At 41.0% G+C, this 16,159-nt stretch overlaps 1 pseudogene; it reads right to left on the reverse strand.

The window, feature by feature from the left end:
* The window catches only part of LOC115134176 (genetic suppressor element 1-like), a 29,091-nt pseudogene extending 28,565 nt beyond the window's left edge, over positions 1–526 (reverse strand).
* Between the last annotated feature and the right edge of the window lie 15,633 nt (positions 527–16,159).

The raw sequence follows: 16,159 nt of genomic DNA on the forward strand, positions 1-16,159 counted from the left end.
GCCTGTTTGTTGAGACATCGTCATATCCTCTCTCTCTCTCCTGTACCCTCTTCTATCTCTCTCCTATCCCCCTCCTTTACCCTCCTCTCTCTCACCTCTCTCTCTGTTTATCTCTGTTTCACTCACATGCTTATTTAGCAAAACAAACATGCACACTCTCTAACACACATATTTCCCTTCCATGTTCTCTTTGGCTCATTTATCTTTCTCTCTCTCACTCAGTGTGTCTCTTTTTCTCTCATACAAACACATACACACTGATACACATGCTCACCACACACACACCATGCACGCACACACACCATGCACACATACAAACTGACATACAACAAACAAACACACTCACCGGCTGGCTCCGTGTTCTTCCTGCTTGCATTATCTTTTCTCTCTCCCACACGCTCTTTTTCCCTTTCACACTCGCTCACTCCTCTTCACGTTCCCTCTCTCTCCCTCTCATTTCTTCTCTCTTGCCCCACTCTCTCTTGTTCTTTCTCTCTCTCTCTCTCTCTCTCTGTGTCGTTCTCTCTCTCCTCCAGGAACAGCCCTCTCAGTTGTGCAGCTGCTACACTGTCACGTGATTCCCTCATTCTGTCCCCCTCCCTTATCTTTCTTCCTCTCCTCTCTATCTCTATCCTCTCTATACCCCTCCTACTCTCGCTTTCTCTCCCCCTTTCTCCTACTCCCCCTTTCTGTCTACCCCCTCCCTCTCATACCTCCACTCCCCTCTTCTCCCTCTCTCCTCCCCCTCATTCTTACTCCCTCCTAAGTATGAGGAGGAACAGGAGGAGGAGGATGGAGGGAGGAGGAGAGGTAAACTTCATCTATCACTCTGTCTCCACCCATCAGCCCTGTCTGCTGCAGGGGCCCTGACAGTGACCTATCACCCGAGTCTATGCTTGGCCAGGGGGACAGGGGCTGACAAGGGACGGTGAAGTGTTTAGAGTGGACAACATGACAGCCCAGCACTTTAGACACATACGGTATAAACAAGAAACAACTCAGATCTCTGTCTCTCACACACACACTGTGTGGCACCTGCTCTGCCCTCTCAGCTCATAAAAGCTGAAGTGTGTGTCTGTATTTCTGTATTTGTGTTTGTGTGTATGCGTGTGTGTGTGTGCGCGTGTGTGTGTGTACACATGTGTGTGAATGTGTGTGCGTGTGTGTGTCATTAGGATTGGAGAACAAGCAATTACAGTGTATATGTGTGTTATTTCCTGCTCTGTCATTACACCACGGAAGAGAATGGAACACACACACACACAAACACAGAGCGTAAACACATCTCCCTCCTCTGTAAACACATCTCCCTCCTCCGTAAACACATCTCCCTCCTCTGTAAACACATCTCCCTCCTCTATAAACACATCTCCCTCCTCTGTAAACACATCTCCCTCCTCTGTAAACACATCTCCCTCCTCTGTAAACACATCTCCCTCCTCTGTAAACACATCTCCCTCCTCCGTAAACACATCTCCCTCCTCCGTTAACACATCTCCCTCCTCCGTAAACACATCTCCCTCCTCCGTAAAGACATCTCCCTCCTCCGTAAACACATCTCCCTCCTCCGTAAACACATCTCCCTCCTGTGTAAACACATCTCCCTCCTGTGTAAACACATCTCCCTCCTGTGTAAACACATCTCCCTCCTCCGTAAAGACATCTCCCTTCTGTGTAAACACATCTCCCTCCTGTGTAAACACATCTCCCTCCTGTGTAAACACATCTCCCTCCTCCGTAAAGACATCTCCCTTCTGTGTAAACACATCTCCCTCCTCCGTAAAGACATCTCCCTCCTGTGTAAACACATCTCCCTCCTCCGTTAACACATCTCCCTCCTCCGTAAAGACATCTCCCTCCTGTGTAAACACATCTCCCTCCTCCGTTAACACATCTCCCTCCTCCATAAACACATCTCCCTCCTCCGTAAACACATCTCCCTCCTCCGTAAACACATCTCCCTCCTCCGTAAACACATATCCCTCCTCTGTAAACACATCTCCCTCCTGTGTAAACACATCTCCCTCCTCCGTAAACACATCTCCCTCCTCCGTAAACACATATCCCTCCTCTGTAAACACATATCCCTCCTCCGTAAACACATCTCCCTCCTCTGTAAAGACATCTCCCTCCTGTGTAAACACATCTCCCTCCTCCGTAAACACATCTCCCTCCTCTGTTAACACATCTCCCTCCTTCGTAAACACATCTCCCTCCTGTGTAAACACATCTCCCTCCTCCGTTAACACATCTCCCTCCTCTGTAAACACATCTCCCTCCTCTGTAAACACATCTCCCTCCTCTGTAAACACATCTCCCTCCTCTGTTAACACATATCCCTCCTCTGTAAACACATCTCCCTCCTCCGTAAACACATCTCCCTCCTCTGTTAACACATCTCCCTCCTCTGTAAACACATCTCCCTCCTCTGTTAACACATATCCCTCCTCCCTCCATGTCAGTGTTATACAGTAGCTGGCAGAGTATTTTATGTTCCACTGACTTAGAGAGTAGATTCTGAGCCAAACACATTTACAACCCTTGTAAACATGTCTATAACATCATTCAGTACAATGTGTGCGTGTGTGTGCATGGGGAATTTTAATATGTTGAGTTAACAGCCTCACAATCACATAACATAATGATGTCAGTTACACTGACATCTTAAGCGCACACACGCAGGCACGCAAACGCATACGTACGCAAATGCACACACACACTACCTGCTGACTCAGTATTTGTGTATCATTTATCACACAACGTATGGCCCTAATCATCTCATCTCCAGGGACAACACTGCCAGCTAGCATCTTCAACGCTGAGCAGCTGAGGAAATGTAGGGTTTAGTACATCTACAGTAGCATGTTAGCAAAAACGATATACTAGTGGATAACTAAACATAGAGTGCAAACATAAAAACATATATTTATGTTTTATTGTCACATATACAAGATACTGTAGGTGCAATGAAATGTGTTGTTTTACAAGGTCATATAAAAAGCATGAGCTGGCACACACCCAGAGAAAATGATTTAGTGTAGAGGTGCTGAATAACGGTGAATAAACTGGAAGCTATAAAAACAAAGAGAGTGGCACACTCCATGTATAAAGTCCAAATCATTTATTAGGTAAACCATCAAAGTTCTGGCAGTACTGGGCTTTCTTCATTGTCAGACGTAGTAGTACGGTGCCCCTGGAGACAATGAGGTTCAAAGGCACATCAACAGATACTTCACCTTGTCAGCTGAGGTACCAGCGACCTAGTTTGAATACTGTATGGCTCAGTTGGTAGAGCATAGTGCTACAATGCTAGGGTTGTGGGTTTGATTCCCATGGGGGACCAGTAAAGGGAAAATGTATGCATTCACTGCTACTAAAATGGAAGTGGTAGACTACCTGCCACTCTCTATTTAAACCCCCCACCGATATGTGCACTGTTAAAATGAAGTGTTTTGTAACAGCAAAACTAGTGGCAACTGAGCTGCTACCAACACAAAGGAGACTAAACCTCAACTTTGCTGGAGTATCGAAACACGTCATCCTGAGATGTTTTGAAACATGACACGGTATGTTGTAACACCACTTAATCAAGTGTTGTGCAACATCTTGCCAGGGACTGGGAGCCCTACCAGAAAAGGATGAAAACACTATTTTGGTGTTTCAAATCCTGTCTAGATCACTTCTTCTGGTGTATTTTCATGAATTGATGTATCTGACCATTTGCCAGTTTAACCCATTTTGGCAGGTTTTACAGCGGGCATTAAAAGTTGGAAATGTGTCAATGGGTCGTCTCATCATTGATGATCATTTTGCCTGTCATTTTGGATATCCTTTCAACATGATCCATTATGCCCCATGGCACAACAAACTGATTAATACTACTATTTAGAAGTATTATTTTCAATCTTCAAACATGCAACATTGTGTAAAACAATCACAAAGTTTTAAAATGTTGAATTACCCACAACGCACTAAAAACAGAGCCATGTGATAAGATAGGAAGTGTAAGGAGATTAAAATACTTCTAATTAGTTCAATCACTCAATGTTCTCTATCTTTGGTTATCCTCACATAAAATATGTACATTTAGAGAAACATATTAAGTTCGATTTATTCAACAACCAAGAATTCACAAAATGGGACAAACACCAAATTGAGAATGCATGCAGAATCATGCAAAAATATCCTCTGTGTACAACGTAAAACACAAATTAATGCACGCAGAGCAGAATTAGGTTGATACCCACTAATTAACAAAATTCAGAAAAGAGACATTAAATTCTACAACCACCTAAAAGGAAGCGATTCACAAACCTTCCATAACAAAGCCATCACCTACAGAGAGATGAATCTGCAGATTTTAGAGAAACAACTAATGTTGGTACATATAAGTGTCTTTTATCGGCTGAAAGCTTCAATTCTTGTTAATATAACTGCACTGTCCAATTTACAGTAGCTATTGCTGCAAAAAAACGCCATGCTATTGTTTGAGGAGAGCTCCTAACAACAAAACACTTTATTCACCACGATAGGTTTGATAAATTCACCTCTGAGAGTGAAATGTGTACTTACAACCTGAAATCTTGCTCTGATTTATCATCCAAAGGGCCCCAGAAATAACATGAGGTGTCAGTCAATTTGTTAGATAAAATCCCTTTTCATATCCTAAAAAGGTCCATATAGCATGCACGATCGATTTTGTATTTCCACTCGTTCAATTTGCAAAGAAAGGAATCTGTGAAAATCGAACCCTAAACGTTGTTTCAACCGGTCAAATCACATTCATATCTATTCCTCAGAGATCCTAGAACGTAACCAGACTTCACTATATCATTAGGGGTGTAGTATATCCTATAGGACACCATATTTGGTCAGAGAGCGATGCCTTCATGGCACGACAATGACGCAGCCGGTCTTCATTTGATCGACTGTATCTTTGTCACATCAGCACCAATCGGGTTCAAACAAAGCTAGCTAGATAGCCAATGAACTGGATTTACGGGAGTAACCGGAAACCTTGTGTCTGTCGCAAAATGTAGGTGCTAACCTTTTGCGACAGCATGCCTTTTCCTTTTGGACAAAAAGTCTAAGAATATTCAGAGTTATGAAGTTATGAAAACTGGTTGTTTTGCAAATGTTGAACTTATAAAATGGCTGCTAATACTGGAAAAGCTAAATCAAAGTCCAAATATACAGATTTGACGATATTCTTGCAGAAAAATAAAATATGAATGCAAAGGTTTCCTTCACAATTTGTCCAAATGTACCTGGGTGACTTCACACTTCACATGAGAAAGCTCATAAGTTATCTGTCTGAAACTTTGCACATGCACTGCTGCCATCTTGTGGACACCATTGGAATTACATCCAGAGTGATGGCTAGAACTGGGACTTTTCTCTTGCATTTCAAAGATGGCCGTAGAAAAAGACTGGTTGTTTTTTTTATTCTATTTTCTTCTATCAGATATATGGTGATATATTCTCGTACATTCAATTCACATTTCCACAAATTTCAATGTGTTTCCTTTCAAATGGTACCAAGAATACGCATATCCTTGCTTCAGGGCTTGAGCTACAGGCAGTTAGATTTGGTGTGTCATTTTAGGCTAGAATTATACTGGATGAAAACACAGCAAGAAAACACAGGCCAATATGTAATAGTCGTCTATATTATTGCTGTATTGGTGGTTAGTTCAACAACAACTTGTTTTACTAGAGGGGGAAAAAACTGAATACGCATAACTAATATTTAATATCCATGCAGTGACTGAACAACAACTGCATTCCCACCCCCATCTCTAAAGGCATAGTATCATGGCAGGTCACCTGTCAAGTCACCTGTCAGGTCAGTCAGTCACTAATTGCTGCAGATGTGCTCAATAGTGCTTGAGCATATAATACTCCCCAAAGCATGGTGAAATACATAGAGGTGTATCACATGCTAAACACATGTATTTTGTCAACTTCCTCTGCTTACTTCTCCTGGTGCCAGACAGGCAGACTTTGCAGTGCCTCTGTGTGCAACTACCTTGAGCAGCAGTTTGAGGGACTTTGCAGGGAAAATGCTGCGCAGTGAGGTGTAGGGGATTGTCTGCAGCAGGACGACCCCCCAGTGGATGGGCGCCGATGGGCGTGGTGCTCCTGTACTTCATCCACTGTCGGTCTGCCTCCATCACCACCAGCATCTTCATGTGACCTGGTACTTCCTCAGTGGACAAGGGATCCTCAGATTCAGGGTTCTCAATGGCTACAAGGTTGGGGGGCAGCTCCTCACTGTCAGAATCTGATTCCTGACTTTCATACTCAGAAATCTCCAGAATTTCCACATTTGTGAGCTGTCTCCTTTTGAAAGACATTGCTAATGCTACAGCTTAGCTCACTAGCTACATACATTAACAACAGCACTGAATGGCTCAGAGTGGGAGTGAGAGGTTACGTGATTGACTGCCTGCACGCGTCATTTATATCAATAAATCACTATCAGAAAATGTTTTGTGTGGTAATTATTGATATATTTACAGTATTCTCATGTTTTTCAATTACCAGTGATAAATCATGCATTCCGATTCTTGCATAGATTGTAATGGGCACATATTATATGTGTAAAATACTTTTTTGAAGGTTGTACTGATTATGATGAGCTAAGCTAATTCCAGCTATGTGTAGCCATGTTTGTTGACATACAATACATTCTGGGTTTCACGTAATCATCTGTTGGACCAAAGATGTTATAACAAAATGAGGTGAGTAAGGGTTCAATCATTTTTTGAGGACTTCCGGAAATGAATGGTGGGATGTGAACGATGGTAGACAACCCCCCCCCCCCCCCCCATACTATAAACAGATCAAACTCATCTTGTCTCCTCTTATTATCTTTGGTTTCTGTGAGGGGGTAAAAGCATGGCAGCGTGCTGAAACTACCCATCGTCAGATTACTTTCGATTTCTAGAGAGTGTTTTACTCAATTATTACCCGTGATGTGATGAATTCTAAATAGTCATTTCTATTAGCTAATTCATATTGTAGTTTGTCAGCAAGAGTTCTACAAATATGACCGCTTGTGTTACTTCAATCTTTCCTCAGTTAGCGCTCGGACAAATGTAGCCTATCTTTTTCCGGTTTGGATGATTGTGTTGCTGTAGCTACTTCTGTGAATGTCTGAACACTGCATCCAAAAATAAACTGCTCACTTTCTGGACAAAACTTTGTAAGGACTGTGTTTGTGTAAATAGTTTCTGAAAACAGTGTGGCCAGCTCAAATGCTGGTGGTTGCGTCATTCGAAACTGGCCGTTCTAAATAAGCGTTCTACTCACACCGGTTGGAGCGTATGCTACAGGGACCACTGTAGAATGATCACACCCGCGTGTTGGTACATGTGAAAAGGTGAACTATTTGCACATCGTTACAACACTGTATAAAGACATAATATAACATTTGAAATGTCTTCATTTTTTTTTTTTACTTCTGTGAGTGTAATGTTTACTGTTAATTTTTTATTGTTTATTTCACTTTTGTTTATTATCTACTTCACTTGCTTTGTTTCCGATGTCAATAAAGCCCTTAAATTGAAATTGAATTGAGAGAGAGAGACAGAGAGAGACAGAGAGAGAGAGAGGGGGGAAAGAAAGTGAGGGAGGGGAGGATAGAAAGTTAGTAAAACATGGCCCACAAGGGACCTGCATGGATATCTGGCCAATCATCAGAACAGGAGGCTGTGTCCTAATAGTTTTGAATCGCATCCTTTCCTCATCCTCTTTCCCTGACAAGTTTATCTTCTGTTTTGAACACTGATCTGGAAAGGACTAGATAGGTTAACTAGATAGGTTAAGAGTGTTGGGTCAGTAACCAAAAGGTTGCTGGTTTGAATCCCTGAACCGACTAGGTGAAAAATATGTTAATGTGCCCTTGAGCAATTAACCCAGATTAACCATAAACCAGGGAAGAAGAGAGCAATGAAGGGTGAGGGGAAGTTGTAGAGTTGTGATATGACTGTTCCTGGCGTCTCCCATTGAGGGAAGATAACAGATTAAAACCTTTCCATGGGCAGTTTGTCAGCAATCTCACTGTTTCTCTTATGGTCTCCAGGATTAGGAGAGATCTTATGAAACGGTGCTATATTCGCTCTCTCGCATTCTCTGAGTGTGTATGTATGTATGTTGTGTTTGCTCAGGAGGTTGTGGTCTAGCCAGAGTGGTTAGCCACCTGGTATAACCCAGCCTTAGGCCCTAGGACTGACTGTCTGTATCTCAGCAGTCTATAGTGGAATCATCCTCATCTTGTCTCCACACACAAACCGCTCCCCACAGACAGGTGTTTAATACAGAGAGTATTAAAAGGTACAGGAAGCGAGTCTGGTACTGTATTCGATTTGAATAAAGAGCTATAAAGCATAACTAGAACAATGTATTAGATGGTATGCTTATTATCTGTTTATAAATCATTATTAGTTCACTTGTTTACCATTTGTAAATTGTTTGTAAATCAATCATTATCATACCAAATCAAAGTGCAAAGGTAAGGATTGAAATAGAATAGGCCTATACTGTTTTGTTAATTGAAGTGAAAGGTGAAGGACCAGTGTAGTGCGCCAGTTTACACACAAAGGTTAGCATTTATAAAACATGTACTTGATGTGACAATGTGTTCACCTCCCCGCAAAAAATGTACTTGATGTGACAATGTGTTCACCTCCCCGCAAAAAATGTACTTGATGTGACAATGTGTTCACCTCCCCGCAAAAAATGTACTTGATGTGACAATGTGTTCACCTCCCCGCAAAAAATGTAGGCCATGTGTACACACATCTGCTAGTGGTTGAAATATTGCATTGCAAGCTGACACGTAAGGATTTTGTGCAAATGGGGGATATGATGAAAAGATTATTAATCAAAAAGCTAAAAATTGGAAAATATATTAACAAGAATGCAACCATTTACCATTAGTGAGAAGAGTGAAAATCTGTGTTTGATTTTTAGAATTTAAAATTAGACATATGAATCGTTTTCCTATTTATACAATTTTCATAACCTTTGCAGAATATATTCCTCAACCTTTGTGGCTATGTTTACCACAACAAATTACAATGTGCATCTACTTAATTGGACCTAGTATCCTAGTAAATAGATAGGCTATATCTATTTGAAATGTTTAATATCATAGGTATCAGGATTTATAATACCAACAAGCTCTCATAGTTTCATGTCAGAATTAGACGTTCATCCATGTCTCTCAAACAAAAATGTTGATGTTGTTCAAAACGTCAAATTTCAGAGTGTTTAAGGTTAAGTTTAGGCATTAACTCCGTAATCTCAAGGTTAGGCATTATTAACTCAGAATGGTCAAGGTTAGGCATTATTAACTCAGAATGGTCAAGGTTAGACATTATTAACTCAGAATGGTCAAGGTTAGACACTATTAACTCAGAATGGTTAAGGTTAGGCATTATTAACTCAGAATGGTTAAGGTTAGGCATTATTAAATCAGAATGGTCAAGGTTGGGCATTATTAACTCAGAATGGTTAAGGTTAGGCATTATTAGCTCAGAATGGTTAAGGTTAGGCATTATTAACTCAAAATGGTTAAGGTAGAGTTAAGGTTTGGGATAGGCTTAAAACTAAATCCTCAAAAACAATATTCTATCCTGGATTCTGACATGCAAACTTTGTCGCCAGAGGCAGATACCTACACCCATCCGCCATCCCTGTCCACAATGCCCTAGCAAAACCGAAACTTACTTGAAGGTAACAGTGCTCACTGTTGCCCCTAGTGGCAGGTTTCCATGTAATCTACCCGATTTCCTCAGACACGGATGGACATCGTATACTGACTTGCATAACGGGTGACCTGGCTGATAATACCAGTTTACAGTCGAATTTAACAGCTGATCTTTAACCCTGAATTAGGCCCAGAGATGGAAAAAGTACTCCATTGTCATATTTGAGTAAAGGTAAAGATACCTTATAAAATGACTCAAGTAAAAATAACCTAGTAAAATACTACTTGAGTCTAAAAGTATCAGATTGTAAAAGTACAGTGGTGGAAAAAGTACTCAAAGTATAAATAAATGCTATACATCAAATTCCTTATATATAGCAAAACAGACAGCACAATTTCCTTTTTTATTACTTTTTTTTGACAGACAGGGGCAAATCCAACACTCAGACATCATTTACAAAGGAAGTATTTATGTTTAGTGAGTACACCAGATCAGAGGCAGCAGGGATGACCAGGGACATTCTCTTGATAAGTGCATGAATTTGACCTTTTTCCTGTACTGCTAAGCATTCAAATTGTAACTAGTACTTTTGGGCACCAGGGAAAATGTATGGAGTAAAAAGTACCACATTTTTATTAGGAATGTAGTGAAGTAAAAGTCAAAGTAGTCCAAAATATGAATAGTAAAGTAAAATACAGATATGCCAAAAAACTACTTAAGCTGTACTTTAAAGTATTTTTTACTTAATAAGTACTTTACATCATTGAGTAGGCCTATGTATCAAGTTTCAAGTTTGTATTGTCACGTGCACAAGTACAGTGAAATGCCTTTTTTGCTTGCTCTTTCACAACAATGCAGTAATGAATATCAGTAGCACTATTTAAAAAAGTAAAGTAGAACAAAAACACAAGATAAATAGAATTGTAACTACTGTTAATACTCTAATTGTATTTTTTTTGGAATAGCCTGACCTACAATTTTTCTGACCTACAATTTAGTCCATCATATTTAGGTTGTGGGAAAAGTCGAAATAAAACATTGTTGAATTCAAACGTTCTGCTGATAGGTCCATTTCAATTTGCCATTGTTTTCTGGTTCAGAAACGGACAGTCCTTTTACAGATACAGCATACACTCCTGCTAAAGATGAAAACATTCTGCCAGCACAGTAAAATGACTGGTAGTTTATGTAAGATATTTGACAGAATGGGTAGGCTACGGTATTGCTGTGCGATAGGAGCAATACCTGATTATGTTTATAAATGAAATATTGTCTACTAGTTAAATGTGACATTACAGTATTAAGATGTAGCCTACAATGCCAACGGAAAGGGCGAACCTCTGTTCTACCGTTAAACTGCGCTTCGGATCGGATGAATAGAGAAAAATACTTGAACTAGTTCATCTATTTACTACTGTGAAGTGGGTCTAATTATTAAGGGAGAGACGGGACGAATGGTAGCCTATCCTCACTTGTAGGCCTATAGGCTATTTCTCCAGTATGAAACAATCACAGACGGAAAAGGTGAGGAATTTATTCTGCGATTATCAAGGATATATTATTATTTCAAATATTTTTTGAATGCAAATATAAAATAAATCGATTTGAGCTGTTCTCACTAACGGTAAATTATTGCCTCTTGGTATTATATTTATCTACCTTTTTGTTAGGAATAAGAGCGTCATCATATACCCCCCATTTACACAAGGCTATGCTACTTTTACGCAACGTTCATAAATGAGGCCCCAGAGCCTTAACAGAAGAGGACAGAATTGTTGTTGGTTTAGTGTAGGCAACTCTACCCCCTACACAGCTGCTTGCAGCTCAGCAGCACATGGCACACCGTTGTGTGTGTGCGTGCATGCGCGTCTGTGAACTCCACCTGCGGGCTGTGTAGGGCCTACACACAACGCAACGTGATCCGCTGTATGAGGCCGGTGGCATTAACTCAGATAAACAAAGTGGTGCTGTTAAAGGTCCCGTCTATCTACAGACGAACTCATGTAACATATAACCTGATGCGTATATAGTCTTCATGGAGCAATGCCTTTCCAACCACACGGTTAAACAAAACATCTTGCTTGAACTTCCATAGCAAACATTTACACACAAGCTATTATAGACAATAGGTTGGTCTAGACTTAAATTCTATAATATAATCATACCCGGGTATTAAATTAATCATGTAAAACACACAACAAGAGCGAGAGAGATTGAGAGAGATCCATCCCCTCACTACAGACAAAGCACACAGCGGTTAACCTAGTCTACATGAAGAGCAGAGATGAAGACGGCCGAGTCATCATCAGCAGTGTGTATCTTTCCCTCTATCTGATTTAATGAACTTCTGGAGTGATAACACATATTTCACACGTAGGACTACAACATAAATTAACGAGGGGGGACACTAATTGCCCATATACTACTTCAATGACTTTAGGCTACTTACCACGTACATGCAAATCCTCGTTTTTAAATGAATCCCAGTATAGAAACATATCCATAGGCTACCGCTGTTCCTTGGCGTAGACTCAAATGAAAGTGATGTGTGAAACAGCTACCGCCTCACACGCACACACACGCACACACACATACACACACGCTCTCTCTCTCTCGCTCGCTCCGGCTGCACGATCGAGAGGCGGGTCTTCGTTGCAGAGGGTGGGAGGGCAAGCACCTGCTCAGATGGACACGCCCTTAGAGACACGGCTGCAGACTGACATCGAGGACACAGATTGATAGATCAGATAAGATACACAGCAAATTCTCCAGTGTTAAATCAACACAGAGTGTTACAGTGTCTATATGGTCCAACATTTTCAGTGTTTGATTAACATATTGCTTAGTGTAAAGCCTTATTTGCATATTTCCCCGTGTGCCTTTCAAGTGAGTTGTAGATTTACCACCCGTGACTGTATTTGTTAGTGACAGAGACATAGCTGTTGAATGCAAATATGTTTAGCGCTGAGGCCTTCACCAAGTGTGATTCTAAGTTAATATTTTATCATAAAAATGTAATTGTTCAGTTAAAGACAATAAGTCCTTATTTTGGGAGCCTAGTTTCGCCCTAATACAGTGGCTCATGGTATACAGGCCACATCAGGCCTGCAAGTTCTATTATTCTGGCTTGCAAAGTGATGTATAATTCCTATTGGAATCAAGCCAGAGAGAGTGGACATATCCAACGTTTGGAAATTTTAGGTCACCCGCAACCTGCATTCAGAATGACTTCCAAGGTTGGGGAAACTAAGATATGAGACTACTTAAAGCATCTAAACTGGAACAACCATTTCAGTAGCGGGTGCAATAAATCCAAGTAACAGATTGGATTCATTTAGAATTTGTTTATTTATATTTGAGTATCATAAGGTTAATGAATCAATAAATGTACATTTAAACACATAGATATTGAAACAAACTATTCTCAAAAATCAACCTGCAACATGGTATGCTGGGAAATATGATAATGATGGGTGTGGGTCTGGTTATTAACATCAACACTGGGGTTATTTTAAACTAATGCGTGTTAATTTAACACTTAAATATTTCATTTAACTCTTGGATAAACACTATAAATGTTACACTGAAAAACCAACACTAGGTAACAGTGGCCAATTTGATGTGTAGCAACAAAGCCCATAACTGAGAGTCTATGGGCGAATCCCATTGTGAGGAAGAAATCATCAGTATTTTATAATCCTATATTATCATTAGTCATCAGTTGCCACTCTCATTTCTACAAAAACAAAACAAAATGTGTAGGACAAAGAGGCAGGCCCATTGCTTCAAAGGCTATGCTACAGAATTCCAGTGAAAACAAAGTCGCTTACATGGAAATATTATCATTATAATCTCCATGCAGTCAGCCACTATATAGGCTAAAAATGTAGAGAGCGATAGGAGGCAGGGAATAATAACGTTTTACAGCCCTGTCCAGAGCCAACATGTCTGACTTTAATGTGTGCCAGGTATAGAAGGCCCATGTGTGTTCAAGGGTTATTATAACACTGCTGTAATAGCATGGCCAGGCAGTAACTATCTGGTAACACTCACACCCAATACATGTATAACTTATCTCTACATGCCCTAGGTAAGAGACAGCAAATAGGAAAAGTCCTGTACAGGGCTATACATCAGTTACACTATTAGATTATAGTGATGGACCCTTGGAGAGATTGATGGGTGTTTTATCACAAAACTATTGACAAAACTTACATTTTTGGAGATAAGCAGCATAAGCCGTGTAAAATAAAGGAACGAGCTAATGAATAAATGAAAGGATTTCCACTTGCTGATTCCACCTCATGCACTTCATAACCTGCCTCATCTCTTCAATCTCTCCTGAGACGTCTGCCTCCTCCCTCTCCTCATCTCTCTCTCTCTCTCTCTCTCTCTCTCTCTCTCTCTCTCTCTCTCTCTCTCTCTCTCTCTCTCTCACACACACACACACACACACAGATCAGAGCCCCCCTACTCTTTGTGAAAACAACAAGTAGCAAACCTCTGAAGGAGTAACTGAGTAACTGACATTCAGGGAGAGAAAGAGAGAGAGAGAGAAAGAGAGAGAGAGAGAGAGAGAAAGAGAGAGCGAGAGAGAGAGAGAAAGAGAGAAAGACAGAGAGAGAGAGAGAGAGAGAAAAGCATATAGGTAGTAGGATCTGCCACAGAATAGCGACAGGAAAATGTGTGTGTGTGTTTGTTTGCGTGCGTGCGTGCGTGAGGGTGTGTGTGTGTGGTGTGCCTGCCTGCAGAGAGTAGCCACAGAGATGATTAATGGTGTAGCTGTGTAGGCAGACACTCTCTATTCCCCTCAGAGAGGTGGGGGTCCAACCTTCTCTACTCCGCTTTGACCTTCTACACACAGGGATCACAGTGTGTTTGTGTGTGTGTGTGTGTGTACACCCTCCAGTAAGAAGCGTGTAACTGAGGCCATTATACTGTGTAAATCTACAGTGGTAATAATAACATTAATAGTCTTACTGCTGCTGGAGACCCCGTCATTACCTACTACGCCCATAAACCCCCCTCATAAACCTTTTTCTCACACACACACACACACACACACACACACACACACACACACACACACACATACACACACACACACACACACACACTGTAACAAGCACTGTCACAGAAGCTCTCTTTCTCTCACTTTCCAGTCTCTATTTTTCATCACATCATTCAACACTGGCAGCTGCAACGTGTTTTGAGAGACACAGAGACAGAGAAAGAGAGAGAGAGTAGTGTGACCTTTAGAGAGTGTTGGAAGAGAACAAGAAAGGGATGTCATGTTAGATTGTTGAGATGCAGTCCAACTAACCCAGCCAAGAGAGAAATGCCTGATATATCACTGTAGCCATTACTAAGGACAGACACGCAGCGAGAATGACAGAGCATTGCTTCAGCAATGTAAACATGTGTCCCATACTAATAAAGCCCTTTTGAGTTGTATTGAGTACAGTAGACTACTTTATCACTGACCTCAACCCAGAGTCTTTCAGAGCTTTCACAGTCAGCCCACAGACACCCCTATCAGATCACAAAAAAAAATCACAGCCTGCTTGAACAGAGCAATACTCAATCATGAGGCATCAAAGCCAAAGGAACAGAGTAATATTAAGAAATGCTATAGATGGAATGTAGTTTAGAAACCTAAGAAAAACAATGAGGCAATGACAAATTCAATCCCTTTTACTTCCTGAACAAAAAATATCCATTTATAAGTGAATGTGTAAACTTGTTTGTAGAAAACCTAAACAGTATATTACTGGTAGGTTCAACCAGGTACAACCCCAAATCCGTAAACACAGGCACCCTCATAGATATCATCTTAACCAACCTGCCCTCCAAATACACCTCTGTTGTCTTCAACCAAGATCTCAGCGATCACTGCCTCATTGCCTGCGTCCGTAATGGGTCTATGGTCAAACGACCACCCCTCATCACTGTCAAACGCTCCCTAAAACACTTCAGCGAGCAGGCCTTTCTAATCGACCTGGCCCAGGTATCCTGGAAAGATATTGACCTCATTCTGTCAGTAGAAGATGCCTGGTTATTCTTTAAAAGTGCTTTCCTCACAATCTTATATAAGCATGCCCCATTCAAAAAATGTAGCTCCAAGAACAGATATAGCCTTTGGTTCACCCCAGACCTGACTGCCCTTGGCCAGCACAAAACATCCTGTGGCGTTCGGCATTAGCATCGAATAGCCCCCGCGATATGCAACTTTTCAGGAAAGTTAGAAACCAGTATACACAGGCAGTCAGGAAAGCAAAGGCTAGCTTTTTCAAACAGAAATGTGCATCCTGCAGCACTAACACTGTAAAGTCCATGGAGAATAAGAGCACCTCCTCCCAGCTGCCCACTGCACCGAGGCTAGGAAACACTGTCACCAACGATAAATAATTGAGAATTTTAATAAGCATTTCTCTACGGCTGGT

Source organism: Oncorhynchus nerka, linkage group LG9a (genome assembly GCF_034236695.1).
Source record: "Oncorhynchus nerka isolate Pitt River linkage group LG9a, Oner_Uvic_2.0, whole genome shotgun sequence".
Classification (NCBI taxonomy): domain Eukaryota; kingdom Metazoa; phylum Chordata; class Actinopteri; order Salmoniformes; family Salmonidae; genus Oncorhynchus; species Oncorhynchus nerka.